The 13,656-nt window shown below is 36.2% G+C and overlaps 1 protein-coding gene across 1 annotated transcript in view; it reads left to right on the forward strand.

Moving 5' to 3' along the window:
- Positions 1-4,236: 4,236 nt before the first annotated feature.
- Ho (Heme oxygenase) overlaps positions 4,237-13,656 on the forward strand; it is a 31,180-nt gene continuing 21,760 nt past the window's right edge. Inside the window, exon 1 of the mRNA XM_081733607.1 lies at positions 4,237-4,390. The gene's annotated coding sequence lies outside the window, so the exon portion shown is untranslated. The remainder of the gene's footprint in view (positions 4,391-13,656) is intronic.

Genomic DNA, 13,656 nt, shown 5'->3' on the forward strand with positions numbered 1-13,656 from the left:
TACATAAACACACTGAAGAAATAAAATATTATCTTGCTTCGAGCGGGCAACATGTCTATCTCAGGCGCAACACGTCTCTAAATATACACTTTCTTCATATATTTAACTATTTCTTTGCCCATGGCTCATTAAGTCGCAACTTCTCTAGTCTCACGTTTGTTTAGCACAAATTTTCAACTACTGATTGTATCTGCCAAATATTTCTTTAAACTACAGGGTGAGCGGACAAGCTTCAGGTAATTCCATTATCACAAGGATAGAGAGAGAGAGCAGTGAACGTTCCAAACATCACCCCAGGTTTATCCTTTTATATGTAAAGTTTACTAGAAGGGTCCTAAGAACCACAAACAACAGAGCACATTTTAAACTTTGTACACAATAGTTAACGATACTAAAACTAACATAACCACCAAAACTAAGAAACAAAGAAATAACTTCATACGAAACGAGAGATTCTAAATGCAGATTTGATATTGAGAGGTGCTAACCTATACTTAGATTTTTGACATTTGAGGTTCCGACCGAGGCAAGTGGAAGTGGAAGTGAAGGGAGAGGAAGGACGAATTCTATCACCCAGGCGACTGGGGACCCATGCTTGACTGGCAACAGTTAGGCGCGCTATACACCACGAGATCAATCCTAGGAAATATCTTAGGATTTATCTTCGGAAAAATGTTATGACATATCTTATAGGAAATCCTACTCTTTTTGTGCCATACACGTGAAGAGTTTTCCTGTCTGACCGAATGACGTTTATCAACATTGTGAAATAGTTCTATTTAATAAAAGTACAAAATTGAAGAATTATTATGCTAACCATACTGCACATCCCACTGATATTAATAACAGGCGTTATATTGTTAAATTGGATACCTCTAGAAAAAGAACATAAATGTCAGAAGGGTGCTAGAATACTTTTGGTGTACCACTTGTTACAAGATTTACAAATAAAATTTAATACTTTGCATGGAAAGATATATTTATAAGGATCAAATTTCTGCAAACAACAGAATTAAATACAAAGTAATACAGCTGTATTTTATGTTTACAGTTGTAGGGTTATTAGTGTAAAATTATTGTAAATGTTTTAACGACGGATAAAATAGGTGAGAGACAATGTTTAGCAGAAAGGGTCCAGCTAATTTTACTAAGAAATGTTGCAATTTCGGTAGTTTCTATTTACATTAGTTTAGTTTAGGCTGGTTCAGGTTAGTTACGGTTATGTTACGTTAGATTATATTAGTATATGGTTCCAGCTAATTTTCAAAAAGTGACAGAATTTCGCATAGGCCTACTTCTATTAATATTAGGTTAGTTTAAGTTAGTTAATTTCATTAGGTTAGATTTGGTTAGGTCTAAGTACTTGCATGTTCCATTTCTCCTGTAAATTTTGTATGTTTTGCCTACTTTTGGACCCCTTCTGCGAAACATTTCCTAAGTGAATGCAAATGAAAGATGACCGGTGATACTATTTTCCACCGCCGGTTTATTTCTGTATAGTTTACAGAAGCTATAGTTTATGTTTACAAGTGGAGCGCTACCACCACGATACCATGACAATTGCTATTCAAACTCGTATCATTGCCGAAACCCACTCGTTTTCACCACATTAACTGACGCGCCAGCTTCCTTCGCTCGCACCCCCTGACTAACGCTCGGGCTCCGGCTTCGCCCTGCCCTGACTGTAAGATAGCATTCGTAGTTTCCAGCGGCCACCTAGCACAACTTGATTTGCGTTTTTTGCACTATAGTTTTTATGCTATATATCCGGACCCCGTATTTGTACGCAAATCGTAAAAGAATTGTAGTTTATCATCAACTGCTTGTGATGGTTCTCTTGAGGGATTTTATTTATGCTATGTGAATAATTTTCATGTCGGTTAACGTAAATCATTTAGGAAACAGTGATAAATTATAATTTTTCAACAATTATTTCGAGTGGTGCACCTAAAGTTAACCTGTACGATCAGACGATACCTCATCAGTTGTGTTTTCACTTGTTTTGTTTTCACTTTCTCTCACCTGATGTCGCTTAAATCGAAATCTTACGAATTTTCTTTCCGAAATAGAGCGTGCTCTAAACAAGAGAAATCTCATAGGATCGTTCAGAACACAGGAAATGACATGAGATCTGATGCCATACACGTTGAGATTTTGACTCTAGGACAAATCGTAAGAGATTTCCTAGGATCTATCCTATAGTGTATAGCGCGCCTTACTTTAAGCAATCATGTTTCTAGATTCCATTACTCTGAAGAAACTCATCTAATGTTACTTTTATCATCGTAAAAAAAAAACAATTTACAATAAGCAGGCGTATATATATTAACTTATTTTTGCTCCCCCCTTTTTATCTGATATAAAAAAAAATTTTTTCGAAAACCGAGAATTTAGTTCATAGTTCAAATTTTTAAGGTTCGTCACGGTTTATAAAACATCAGCCAATTCGTCCGAAACTAAATTTATAAGGCAGCAGTCACTTTCCCCTACGCCTGGAATCTTCCGAGTCGCATGTCCCTTCCGGATTTACAATTGATCTTCTAGATTTACTCCAGCCGCATTATAAATAATAAAAAAAAGCATTGATGTTACCTTGTAATCCTGGAAACTAACGGTCAAACCTTGTAATTTGTTACGTCCACTGCGAACTAATCCATTATGGGTAAGCCACGTGCATCATCACCAGGGACGAGGAATTCTGTCGTAGTTCGAATTATGGCTGTCTCACTTCATAGTTGTCTTCTAGGCCTTCACCCCACCTTCCTATTTGTATTTTTCACTAATAACTCACATATTAAACGCATTGAGTTTCCCCTTTTTTTCAAGGTTTCAGTCCACCTTAGCTACCTGGGATGTTAACACACGCCATAGTCACACCGAAAAAAAAGGACGCTATCCCCTCCCGGCGAGGATAGCTTCACTTCGCCCCCCTTATTTTCCAATTGGTAGGTTTAATACCGGAAGATATTTGAAATTTTAACATACTTATCCACCTATTAAATGTGGGAAAATAATTACGATTAAAGTAAAAATATCTAAATTATAACTACTTGAATGAGTCTAGTTTAAATTTCTTACCAAACAAATTAATTGATATTTTCTTGTTTTGATTTTGACCTTTCTCACTTGGTGGCAGCACATTCACGCACAGCGAGGACTATAAACGAACACTTGATGTGGCTTTGGATCGAACTCAAAAAAGTGCGCCATTTTGGGTCCTCAGATCCCAACGATCTCATACTAATATAAACAATCATACATGAGCGGAAAAGGGACCGTCTCATATTTCCGCTTTCAGTGTTGATCGTCATAGAATAAAAACGATAATGGATAGCGAAAAGTGTTTTTGTAATCAATTTAGCATTTCAAATATATGTACTATTCCCCCTCTTAACCCTCTATTTAAACAAGAAATGGCATAAATCAACTACTTCCGGTTTAAACGTTGATTACTATAAGGCAAAAACGGTAATAGGTAGGGAGAAGCGGTTTTCTGTAATCAATTGTGTCCTAAGAATAATACTCCATCTCGACTCTAATCTGTTTACTAAAACCAAATCTGGTACGCATGTACCATTTTTGGTTTCCAGACTAATTTGAAAAAAAAAATATTTGCGCGCTCCTCTTTATTGTCTTTACAAAATTATGTATTATTATTATTATTATTATTATTATTATTATTATTATTATTATTATTATTATTATTATTATTATTATTATTAGAAAACGCACGAACACGGTGTTTGTCCACCACAAAGTCCACACGGCGCGAGCTGGGATCGAACTAGGGACCACAAGCACCGGTGTAAGTAATAAAATATATAAACAAAAATATTGATAAGTGGAAGAGTATTTCCTGCGTCTAACAAAAGAATATAAATTAAGAAATTAATGATACAGGCCAGTTTGCAATCTCGTTGATAGCGTAGGATGCACAGACATTCGTTTTTTCCCTCTACGTTTCTTCTTTTTGAGCAGCAAAATAAGAAGTGCTTGCTTACTATTAACAGCCATTGAGACGGTGGAAATGCTTCTACGAATTATATGAACCGGATAGTCGCCGAATGGACATTGAAATCTCGAACCATGAACGGCTGAATGTGTGTTTCTGCGTGTTCCATGTATTTCTGTGTGTCCTTGTAACACCACTCATAACTTGGGCAATAAAAGATGGGGGGGGGGGAACAGAAAATAACAAGAAACTTGGTACCTGCTGTCGTTGCTTGTCTTTTCACAAGCAGTGGCGCAGCTCAGTGACCGCGAACGAAGGGGACCATATATTTGATTACGTCTTGTGACGTTCAACCTTTGCTTATGGTCATGGCAACATTGGAGCATAAGCAGTTGACAGGAGACGATCAGTAACGCGAAAACTAACTTTTCGTAAAAGGTATGAAGTATTAATGTTGTATAATTTATTTACTTTTGGGAGTATATTTAACTTTATAAGTGAATGGATTGATTTTAGAAATGTATTTTTAGATTAAAGTCATAATATCAAATGTGAAAGAAATACGATGTATTTTATTCACAGATCACGTATAATTAGCTTGATGGGTATTTAATATTGACTAAACAATCTTCTATCAAAATGTCATGAAATATGCTAGGAAAGATTAAAGAGTGCATGTCACAAGTAGCGAATGTCGAATTAAGATTATTTTCATGCGGATTAACTTTATTATTGTAATTCTACTGCATATGCATTGTATTTTAAAGGCACTTACTGCCTAATTTTGAATATGTTAACTATTGGCTTTGGCTAGTTACAGATAACATGGAAAACACTTAGAGATGAAATGCTCTTGAAGGCAGAATGAGCGGGCCGATTTTGAAATCCTATGGGTGCAGTTTTACTAAACGGATCCATAACTTGTAAAATGTACACAAAAAATTGGGCAAGTCTAATTTGCCCATTTCATGTCAAGAACAGAAGCCAACCCCTGCGAGGCTTCTAACCCGTTCCTACTACTATTACTACTTATCCTATGGATCCGTATAATAAAACTGCACGTTACTTCGCAGAGAGTAATGTGTAAAAAACTTACGCAGATTGGAGGAGGCATACTTTTAACAAAATAACAAGGTAAAATGGTGTTAATGTATTGCTGCTGCGCACCCAAATCTAATTTCGTGTGTTCTAAGCGTCCGCGTCTCTTTCCTCACCGCTACTCACCAGGCTTAGCTCCCTCAGACCCCAACTCTTTCCAATGGATAACCACAATTTCATACTACCATATGTAATACAGATAAAAGTCTTGAGAGATCGCGCGGGCATGTGTGCAAGTGAGAATACCGTACGCCGAAGGCACCGGCGGAGACAGGTGATGACGAGGGCAGTCAGTTTTGGCTGCATAAATCTAAACCCTGATAAATCACAGCCTCCACACAAATTCTCTTATTTCTTCAATTAGTCCCTCTGGGCAAGGTTCTAGAACACAGGTCCCCCTTCTATTTAGGGATATAGTATACAACAGTTCCTCATCATTTCCCGAGGACTCACGAAGTTCAGTCTTTTACGGATTATTCATTGAGGATGTAGGAACTTGAAAATGGGGTAACAAAGCGACTTTCATTTACTTATCGACAGAAACTTGTACATGACATACCACCATTTCTGTACGTGGTGCAAGTCTTAGAACTATCCTCGAGTACGGTGTACTTTATGTGCGCCTCTGTAGTGCCCTTGTACTCTATATTTCACTATGTGTGTGTGTGTAAGGGGGGGGGGGATTGAACGCATATTGCATGTCTTGTGCTCGTGGATAGTTCTTACTGTTGCATTACGTACAAACGTGACGGTATTTCATGTAGAAGTTGTAATAGCACACATAAGAAACGCAGATCACGGTGTACTCATACTGCATACGATCTTGGTTTCTTATGTGTTCTATTACCACTTGTACATGACATACCACCATTTCTGTACGTTGTGCAAGAGTAAGAACTATCCTCGAGTACGGAACACGATGAGGAACTGTTGTATACTATTACCGGCAATACTGTGTGAATTAAATATTAAACTTGGTACAGAAAGGAACTAAACTATATGGAGGGGGACCTGTGTTCTAAAAGCTTTCCGTCCCGCTGCAATGAGGTAACCTATTGCGCGGGGCTTATCAGAATCTAATTTCAGCTTTTCAGCATGTCAATAATGACTTATGAATAGATTAAGTTTGGTTTCTTATCTTAGTACATTGGCTTGACTCGGTGGGGCTTATCGAATTTATGCAAAAGACGACTGTTTCCTGTTAGTTACTTTTACGTCGAGGCTATCCTATAGAATACAATTATGTGGACCTACTTATCAAGTTGATCGTCCGGCTAGTTTTTGGCTAAAAGTAATAATTAGTTCCTTTCTGTACCAAATTCTGTTAATATTTACTTCAGATAGTCTTACCAAGCAAGCGAGTGAAGGCAGGTTAGAGCCCCGCAGGGCATGTCGTTTTCTATCTTTATTTACAGCTAAATGGGATGGGGGGACCTGTGTTCTAGAACCTTGGCGCCATGTTGGTTATGTTACCGTTACATTGAAAAGTATAACATTCTCCACGTTTCTTTACAGTTATTTGCTTACCACATTTTCCATAATTTATTTTTAGATTTATTAAGCCATGACTTACTTTTAATAGATTTTCCCGATTATCACCAGCCATGTTTACAAAGCAAATGCTCATTCCCATAATCCTTCCGAGAAGTAACCTTGCGCCAAATAGTTCCATGTCTAGAACCGTTATATATATATATATATATATATATATATATATATATATATATATATATATATATATATATATATATATATACGATTCTAAGCATGGATATATGTAAATTAATAAACACAACTTTCGCTCTCATACATTATCAAGCACACAAACAAGCAAATTATTTGTTTCTTCCCGGCAAATTTTCAAAATTTTGCTAGAAATGGACGACCAACTTTGGAACTTGACCCTCGCTCAGTTTCGATGAGCTATTAGGAGCAGTTATAATTCCAATTTTTGCTTGAATTGCTTTCTGGCGTTTTTACTAGATGGCGATAAGTTAAAGGGTAGTAAGATATAATTTGATTAGCTTAATTTAGACTTCGAGAGCAATAAATATAGCAATCCTTTATTTTATACTTCGACTTGCTTCCAGAAGTCTCACTCACGTTAATTTTGTCTTGGCATGCAGATAACAGTTCACTCTGTTTTATTTTTCCGTATGCTGGTAACTATAAACTAGCTACCTATTGCGCTATTTCGTACTCTCGTGAACAACAGCGTGAAAGTATTAAATGTCGGTTAATTAGGGTTGCTACATTCCAGACTTTAAAAAAGAGGACATTTTTAGATTTCACAAAAAATATTTTTATTAGTTGACATATTTCTTAATGGCATACGTAGCAAGAATATAGTATTATACAACAAAACTTTAAAATACAGATTACGCAAATATTGAGTTTCTTTCCTTCGCATTTACAGCTTGATGTGTTCTATTTCCTTGGAAATTTAATATTGGAACAATACTAACATTATAAATACATATGAATCGGTCATTGTTCAAAGGGTGTATGTTACAGAACTTATTATGAAAGGGAGGGATATATTTCTCTCCCTTTCACAATATTTGTATCAAATGTATTATGAAACACAGTGACACTGTTCACAAAAACTTCACGCACTATCAGCACAAACAATTAGTCAATAAATTATTTCTCCTATTTCAATTATGCACTTCCATATGTGTGTGACAGCAATTCTGAAACAAAAGAATGAAAATAACTTGTATCAATGTAGCCAATATAAAATTAGAAACATCCATACTGACTAACAAGAATAATGGCCCATATTGAGTACTGTCCGGAAACGTGATACCACTCGAAATAACTCGAAAGGTGAATAATTGTGTAAATTCAAATGAATACATCAAGAAACAAATGAAATTGAATATAAATTCCTTTGATGCTTCAGGTAAATAGCTACAGGCAAATGGTTATCGATCTGAACCCAGATATTCACATGGTCAATATCGTGCAATGTTTGGTTTATGTTGAATTTTGAATCAGATCTTATTGAGTGCCCAAAATGCAACTTTGTGGTGTTTTAGTACACATATGAGTCTACAATCTGGACAGTTTTGAACAAATTTGCCGAGACATTTCTATGCGAAATTCAAAATTCAAGTTTGAATTTGAATTTTTGAATTGTTAAGTTTTATGTTACAGGTTTTTTCAATATAGTACAACTTGTAGAGCAGTCTTTAAGCTTTCCAATGGTGTTTGTTTAATGTCTCTAGTGCACATATTAACCATTTAATGACAGTTTTTAATAATCACTGTGACTGAAAACCTGCAGTTTATTGACATTTTTGAACACCCTGTATGGGGACACTTTCAGGAGGAGAGACATAATATCTGGGATTTTTTCATCTCCCATTGTAATAAAGCTGTACACCAATTTTTACAAAAATCTGAGATGGTCAAGTCTGATGACTTGGTGATTTGACATGGAATGTCCCATATATATATATATATATATTTGTATACATACGTAAAATACAAATGTTGAAGCAGTTGTCTGACCCCCTAAAGGAGGACATGTCCAGGTAAAAGAGTGCGGAGAAAGAGGACGTGTGCAGGTAAAAGACGAAATGTCGAGGTAAAAGAGGACATGCCCAGAAAAAAGAGGACGAAAAGGAGAGGACATATGGAAACCGTACGATTTATGCAACGTATTCTGTCATCTATCCAGTAATTTTGAGCTGTTATAGCCGACTGGCATAGTTTGGCTATCTATCTAAAAAACTTAAAGGGAATCGTAAGACCTAGCCGTCACACACACACAAAATCAAACCATGCTTAGGATATATGTGTTCTGTATTGTCCTTTCATCATTCCTCTCATGGTTATCGTTCACTATTTTTATAATTACTTGCCGAGCGCATGAAACGCACAGTAAATCACATTAGTCAGCTATAATGTTCCTTCCAATTTTTGTTCTTACCTGTATTTCGAATGAATCATTTGATCATTCTTCTTATATTGTCTTCTTGTGCCTTAACAGTGGTAATTCAATGTTTATCGTAAATTTCTTCTGATACTTAGTCTCCTACCTTCCTCTTTTGTATAGCTATTTCTTGTTTTCAACATCTGTACGTATATTTCCTAAAATTAGTGGACTAACGCAATCTATTAACACTTTTTTATTTGTGTTTCAGGAGTCCTTTCCGATGGTCAAACAATTTTCTGTGTAGCAATTATAGTGGCGTGCTGCTTAGAACAGACCATCGGAAAGGACTTTTGGAAACAAGATGAATAACTGGTTCACAGGACGGAAGCGTTTGTACATGGAGATGGTTTAAAAGTCATTACGTCTCTCTCGCTTCTGGTCTGACTTGCAAAGATCCTCGGATTTTAGTTGAATTGAAAATCTGTGAACCAGTAGGTGAAACGCAAAAATAGACATTCCTGGAACTACAGACTATATTTATTCACAGATTCACAGTGGTATTACCCGGTATTATTATTATTATTATTATTATTATTATTATTATTATTATTATTATTATTATTATTATTATTAACTCCGTAAGATCCTAGTTTCTGCACCACCTAATCTGTTTCTCAGAATGGATTAATTTAAATAAAAGTACGATTTGTGTAGTTTACTAAAATAACTTTATTCGTGTCCACAGAAGTTCACGTATATTTATTTTATTTATTTATTTAATAAGCTCCAGATATAGCGTATGAGGTGATGTCGGGTAGAGTCAACATTAAAGGGTATTATTTATTCTAATATTCACCGTATAGGAGTGAGAAAGAGTAGTGGGAAAACGTGGATGGGTTGCCACCATACTCAATCCAGGACCTTGCAGAGCAAGAACGTTAATCATCATCCTTGTATATTTTTGTATTCGAATTACGTAGACATGGTGTGCTGAAAAATTTATATAACGTTCTTGTCTTACAGAGTCCTCAACCAAAGATTCTTCTCTCTCTCTCTCTCTGTAATTGTTATTTTGTGTGTTTAAATAGTTGTCTGTTCTTATGTATACTCATAAGTATTGAAAATATGTCCATAGTATTTTCATGAAGTAAGGGTCCAATACTTATGTTTACGGACAGATTTGTATTGGTTGTTTTTGTCTTGATTCCCTTTGAGAAATACGTCCCCGAAGTTCGGCCATATATGTTTAAACGCCCTGATAAAACTTGCATCATATTTCTTCGGTACCATATATCAAAACCCCTGAAGCTTTTTATTTTCTGAGTTTTTGAGTACCTTTAACTCTGATCCGTACAGAGCTAGTCCTTACAGATTTGGTAATAATTTTTTTCTTTATAATATTTTCGATATATTCTTGGATTCAGTAGTCTTTTCGTGAATGATTGTGAAAGAATTGCTTGTTTCTGCAGAGTTCGTATACCGTTCATGTATCTTTCTTGTTATCCTTCAAATTCTTCAGTGCCTTTATCATAATGTTCTAATCTGCATCGTCAAGGTTCTGTATATATTAGTGCATTTTTGCTAACTCAAATTATCAACCGTAGGCTTTAGCTTTGCTTCCCGTGTTTCTCATCCAAAAATATCGGTCCTCCGAAAATTCTGCCCTGTTCATCCTTCTATTCTGTTATGTATGAAATAGTATAAGATTTTTGACTTGTAGTAGAAAACTAATTTCCTTGTACTTTTCACTTTTTGTTCTCTTCTTAGGGAGAAGTTAAATAAAAGATTCTGATCCGATGACTGTGTTGATTACTGCATTGTTAGAATAAAAACTCCTTCTTGTGGAAACGAAATAGAATAAACTTTTTAAAGAGTAGTTTGTACAGTCTGCAGCAAAAAACCTGCAACATAAGCATGTAAGTTTATTGTAAAACGACGAAGTCTTTTGCTCCAAAATAAGTGTGCATGGGTGGACGCCGAGGTTTATCCTGGCGTGATTCGTGCCACTTAGACGTTATGTTGATTCCCTGCGCTGATAGGTGTAGTTTCACAATAAACTTACATGCTCACGTTGCAGGTTTTTTGCTGCGGACTGTACCACGTAGGTTTCACATAAAAATAAATAAATAAATAATAAAAAAAAAATATTGCATCATTCTGAAACTCTGTGTGGATATAAATGAATTTGTCTTTTAGTAGAAACCACTTTACTGTTGAATAAAGAATTGTTTGTATTCATGTGTATGCAATTCGAATTACTTAACGCACGCATAAAGATGAAAAGTGAATCATAAATTAAGTACATTCACGAACATATTACAAAACATTTGCTAGCGGACGCTATAGGGTACAACTAATGTATAAAAATGAAAGCGATTTTGTGTGGGATTGCATCACGGGAAAACAGGTGAAAATTTTGGCATGAATATTGGGATATGAATTAGTAACAACATCCAGCTATTTTTTTTTTTTCTATCATGTCTCTTCAATTAAAGACCGTATCCTCTCTGTCTGTCTGTCTCTCTCTCTCTCTCTCTCTCTCTCTCTCTGTGTGTGTGTGTGTGTGTGTGTGTGTGTGTGTGTGTGTGTGTGTGTGTGTGTGTGTGTGTGTGTGTGTGTGTGTGTGTGTGTGTGTGTGTGTGTGTGTGTGTGTGTGTGTGTGTGTGTGTGTGTGTGTGTGTGTGTGTGTGTGTGTGTGTGTGTGTGAGAGAGAGAGAGAGAGAGAGAGAGAGAGAGAGGGGTGGTGGTAAGGGGTTCAACATTTATGCTAAGAATAGAGATCTCACGAGCCCTTTTAGTTCAAAAGATGAAACTTAATAGGTAGGTCCACGTCTCATATAGACTGGCTGCTGAAAAGGGATGCTAAACTAAAATCACCTCCCATCACCTCAAAAAGGCGTTATTTTTTGACACGCCCTTTTAAAATTTATGGTTTCGTTGGAAGTAACACTGGTTTGGTAGTAATGAATGGGGTTTACGTTAGTATATAACATTTTAAGGAGGTAGGTAGGTGTGTGTGTGTGTGTGTGTGTGTGTGTGTGTGTGTGTGTGTGTGTGTGTGTGTGTGTGTGTGTGTGTGTGTGTGTGTGTGTGTGTGTGTGTGTGAGTGAGTGAGTGAGTGAGTGTGAGAGAGAGAGAGAGGGGTGGTGGTAAGGGGTTCAACATTTATGCTAAGAATAGAGATCTCACGAGCCCTTTTAGTTCAAAAGATGAAACTTAATATATACATTCATTACACATACGATCTCAGCGTTTTTCAAAATTTTCGTTTAAAGATGAGGGTAGAGGGTCATTTTCTGTAGCTTCTTTTACCAGATTGAAAACTACGTCGTCTGTAGTTTGTGATCGTCGTATCATGTGAAAACGACTGAACAATTTGAAATAAATTTTTCTTTTTTTAAAAAAAAAAAAAAAAAAAAAAGATAGATTCTCGAGCTACGTCCTACGGGGTATCAAAATTTATACGAAAATAGTGTGTTTCACGAACCTCTCGAGTTTGGGCGATGAAACTTCTTGAGATCTAAGATCTAAACTTCATTGAAAAGGTGGACATATGTCTCAGCGTTTTTGAAATACTCGTTTTAAAGGAGGATATTTTCTATATTATTTTCTCTAACATTGAAGGTGACCTTGTCTGTAGTTTTGTGATCGCATCACGGGAAAACGGCTCAAAATTCTGAATGAGTTTTGGAACATAAGTTAGTACCAATCTCGAGCGAGGTTTTCATCATGCCACTTTGATGGCCCATCCTAAGTGGATAGGAAATACAAAATGTATGCGAAATATAGAGTATCTCACAAGTCCCTAAGACTAGGGAAATGAAATCGTATACATATACGAGGGAGGACCAGAAACTAAGATTACAAGGCCGATATTTCTGGAGTTTCGTCTGTTACAGAGGAGTGATTAGTGTGCGGCAATTTTACTATATGTAGTTGACACCTGTGCAGAGTTTCAGCCACCTACGATCCCTCTTGCTAGTTGTAAGTAAACACAAATGGCGACTCATTTGGAAAACTGGTCTCGCTAAGAACTCCGCTCAGTTATTCGATTTCTGTGGGCGAAACACAGGGTTTGAAAAAACCCGGGTTTTTCTGAAAAAGCCCAACCCACCTGGGCCCATATGGGTTTTTTCGGGTATTTTCGGGTTTTATTGGGTTTTATCAAAATATTTCAATGTCTTTGGGGTAAAAGTGTTAAAATATGATTTATATTTCAAGATTATCATTGTCACAACTTGCAACAATTTTCTATTCACTGCTGTTTTGAAAAAATGGCCGCCATTTTGAAATTTTACGTTAGATCATCGCCAAAATATATACAGCTAATTTAGAGTATCTCGTGCTTCTACTCTAAAAATTTCGACTTAAAAGACCGAAAATTGCGCTTTGTAGCGTGCATACCCGCTATTTTGAAAAAAATAAATTGTCACCATTTTGAAATTTTACGTTGGTATGCCGCCAAAATCTATACAGGAAATTTAGTGTGTCTCGTGCTTGTACTCTGAAAATTTACACTTAAAAGACCGGAAGTGATCCCATGTAGTATGTGTGGTACAAGCAGACGAGCGAACAAATGCAGATTCAATCATCCCATAAGCCTCAGTGACGTTTGCCAAATATGAACACGAAATATATTAATTTAACAGCGTAAAATAAATGGTTTTTATTATTGAAGTTCACTTTCGATACCTTGTGCGTTCAATTACGGGAATTTCCCGAG

The sequence above is a fragment of the Thermobia domestica genome, chromosome 12 (genome assembly GCF_964235325.1).
Source record: "Thermobia domestica chromosome 12, izTheDome1.hap1.1, whole genome shotgun sequence".
Taxonomy (NCBI): Eukaryota; Metazoa; Arthropoda; class Insecta; order Zygentoma; family Lepismatidae; genus Thermobia; species Thermobia domestica.